Source organism: Penaeus monodon, chromosome 11 (assembly GCF_015228065.2).
Source record: "Penaeus monodon isolate SGIC_2016 chromosome 11, NSTDA_Pmon_1, whole genome shotgun sequence".
NCBI classification, from domain to species: Eukaryota; Metazoa; Arthropoda; class Malacostraca; order Decapoda; family Penaeidae; genus Penaeus; species Penaeus monodon.
The window spans coordinates 22,215,640-22,219,633 of NC_051396.1; the positions used below are offsets into that span (position 1 = coordinate 22,215,640).

General features: G+C 31.8%; 1 protein-coding gene across 1 annotated transcript in view; it reads right to left on the minus strand.

The window, feature by feature from the left end:
* Positions 1-3,291: 3,291 nt before the first annotated feature.
* The window catches only part of LOC119578810 (filaggrin-like), a gene marked incomplete in the record, with an annotated part of 47,872 nt that continues 47,169 nt past the window's right edge, over positions 3,292-3,994 (minus strand). The window contains 1 exon segment of the mRNA XM_037926444.1: positions 3,292-3,917.

Consider the following 3,994-nt stretch of genomic DNA (forward strand, 5'->3'; position numbering starts at 1 on the left):
TGTTGGGCTTTGGCTCAGCACGTGAATGGTGAAGGGATGCACTTTGGCTCCTTCTCGAGTTGAAAAAATATGGTATATTATTCGGGACTGTTCCCGAATAATATACTGTTCTTATGCGAAGAATAATTTCTTAAATCATGGAAAACATGGAATTCACCGTGGGGTATCCTATGCAAATAAGTATTTACAAATATCCTGGTAGATAATGTATATGTAAACATTTCCTGAAACATTCATGTAGCATACTAGTTTTCTAATAAAAATAACGCGGAGTCATTATGATAAGTTAACATTGGCAGAATTTTATGGTAAACTAAAGAGTTTTAGGATACCAGTCCTACTACTAATTCAACGTAGAATTAATTCATTTTAGCTAACCGATATTTCAAAATCAACACTAAAATCACGATATTATATAGTGATGTTATAAAAAGATACCATATTTAGTATAGTCAGCCTTATAAAGTAGTCGACTGTGATTTTCCTATCCATCAATTATAAATTATTCAATTTGTTTGCCTTTTCCCTTTCTCATATCCGCGTCTTCTGATATTTGCTTTTTCATTGCATAAGTCTTTGGGATCGTCCATTGAATACCAAACTGTAGGATTATTTTATATTTCAAACAATTTTACAATAAGCTTTTAGCGCGTAAATTTTCTGAACATTTACCAGCTTTTTATAGCTAGGTTTTACTTGAGACCTTTACAGTACAGTAAATAATTCTTGTTCCCGTAAAACCATTTAATATGCAGGGCTTATAGTTGCATAAATATCATTTTACAGATTCCAAGATTTACTTACGGGATTAGGGTAGTCATCCCTTACTTAATTTTCGTTAAGCTTGAAGTTTATAACGCTTTATCTGAATACCTAACGTCAGTTTACCCCCAAAGAACTTCCCTTGTTCAACTACATAAAAAAAAAGTGGAACTGATATATCTAAGCAAAAAAATAAAATAAAATAATTGATTACCGTATTTCTAGTGGTTGTAATTCTAGAGATGCTTATTATTTCTTTGCTGTACCTCCTAGATTACAAGTTATTTATCACATTAATATTGACGTTGCCGTGCTATTCTACAGCCATAATCATGATTATAAATTTTGTTGTAAATACTTTTTTTCTTCTTTTCTATTGTTATGATGAATATACTTTTAAAGTTCCTGAAATATTCTTCCCCATAATATGATTTTGTATAAAAAAAAAATCACTAAGACATCATTATTTACCATTCCTAATCAAAGTGTATTAAAACTTGACCATAGTTAGATAGTTCTTCCAGTTCATTTTTTGAAGAAAACAAATGCGCTTCGTGACAATCTCCATATGCAATAAAAATGTTTTCATGAAGTAATTGCTATGAATTATTCATAATCATTAAAAACTAGGCCTTTTTTCTGAAAGCTTCGAACGAATCTAACACACTTTGTGGAATTTTTGAGTTTTACATCCCCTTTATTACTCTTATTTTGCGAAGGAAATGCTATAGAATAAAAAGTGTCTTGGAATGTTACGTTCCATCGGCTGGCAATCGGATTCTTCACCTCTGGTGTTAGGCGTCATTTCCAATAATGCCATTATTTCTAACTTTGTTTAATACCCATAAACGGTTATGATATTATTCGTCTTCGCTATCCAGTCCCACTCCCGAGCACCGTATTTGCCAAAACCCGCCGTACTTTCCTAGTCATGCCCCTGGACACTTCCCAATTGCAAAATTTTCTATTCGAATGCATTATTCATTACCATAGTCGATGTTTTTCAAGGTATAGAGTAAGTTTACCTTTAAGTGGAGAGTAACGGCGTGCGTGGGTGGTTAGGAAAGCGACATACTTTCCGTCGGGTATGTGCAGCTGGAACACGTTGAAATTAGTATTATCCCTAAGATTGTAACACATAGTTAAGACAACAGAACTGTGACAACAGAACTGTCGAGTTTGCTGGTAGATGGTTACCTATGCGCAACCTATCCAACGTATTCCCGTTTTTATATGTTTGTCAATTAGTTCGTTAAAAAAAAAAAAAAAAAAAAAAAAAAAAAACTTCAGTTTAGCCGCAATTTGTTGATAATCCCCACTATCAGTTATCTACATTCATTTTTCCATGAAAATGAATTGAAGTAAAATTTGCTATTAATCTTATTTAAGTGTACCAATATATAAAAATGAACCCTCCATTTTGACTCTTAGAAACCCAGATACAACCAGAGTACAATACGTTTTTATTGTTGATATCTTAATACAGAACCATTAGGATAAAAACTTATCATTGAGTAACTCAAGGGTGAATTTATTGGCAAGGAACAAAAACAAAAGCTTATGCCATATGCCAGAATCATACAGTCAAGGTCCGACTCAAACATGATCATAGGGTTTTTTATTTTTGAAACCTCTGCCAGTGACGCTTTGGACATTGGATTATGTTGATGTTTCTTTTAAGACTCACCCAGTGAATTTTAAATTAAATCACTTTGGTATGAATGAAAATTACTAAAGGAGAAAACAAGAAAACCTTGCTACCAATTCATTAAATTTTGTGTGAAGACTCATGGCTGATTGCCACTGACTACAAACCGATGGTACAGGATCAGTCATCCTAGCTCATCCATCACTAATTTTGATAACAGCAGGGCATTGATATTCAATTACCTTTATAGGAGAGCGATTTTGTTACACTATATTCACTATGAGGCTTGCTCTTTATGCAGGAATTGTTTCCCAACCAGTTATAAAATTATAGCAGGTCACCCATACTTCGTTTTAAATTTCAAAATATTTTTATGACAAAGAGATTGCTACTAATTTATATATATATATATATATATATATATATATATATATATATATATATATATATATATATATATATATATATATATATATATATATATATTATGCATAAAATCCACAAGAAAAAGACTTATTTAAGATTTTCAGAAATAATTCAAACATGAAATATTTCTCGGATGGAGATTTGTCAAGTAGGCTGTTGGGAGCTGCATTCATCTCTCAAGTTCCATAATTGGCATGACTGCAATAGTTTGCAAAATGTCCTGAACCTGGAATTCCTCAGCAAAAGAATGTGGAAGTTAAGGTACAGCTACATATTCTATTATAAGATCTTCAATTTTTAAAAATGGTGGGAACAGAGGCATTTTGATTTCCTTTATACGATTTCATTTCTTATTATTCATATATGTATTTCTTTTTTCTTTCATTTGTGAACTTTCTAATGCATCAACTTATATTTCTAAAGAATAAAAGATGGCCAAATAAAATACCTTCACCTTAGGAATCACATATTTATTGACAAGTTTCAGGGAGAAAAAGCATATGTGAAAGATGTACAAAAATATATACTACGAAATTCACATCATTCACATAGTTGACTTACAGTATGTGTAGAAAACGATCCTTTTTTTTCTCTCTCTCATCATCTGAAAAAGACCGTCTTTTTCTTTAAACATTGCATTTCAAAACTGCTACATTCAGACACTATAAACTTACATAATATAGATTATCTGATCACAACACAATTTCTAAATAAACGGTTGCTGCTCATCAATGTATTTCTGTCATGCAATGCTGACTTTCTGCTCAAGCAAATCCCATTGTCAAAGAAAACATAAAATAAAATAAAATAAAATATCCCATGATGTCTTCTATCATGAACTCATCATGATCGCAATTCTTAAACGAATGCGACGTCAATTAATTATTGTACAGAATTCTGTATTCACTGCCTGAATAAATTTCATGTATTCCCATTCCATTGTTTATCTTAAAAAGTATGGCTTTCACAAGTCGATTGTCACCAAGATGTTCAGATGAGCGTCCTCACAGCAGGCACTGTAAGTGGCAATCTGATATATTGCAAACCCTATTCTAATTTGCTGACAATATTTCAACAAATCAAGATTTATTTCTCCAAAACTAGAACTTTATAATGCCCCAAAAGTAGGTAATAAATGACTATTAATGTTTACCTACC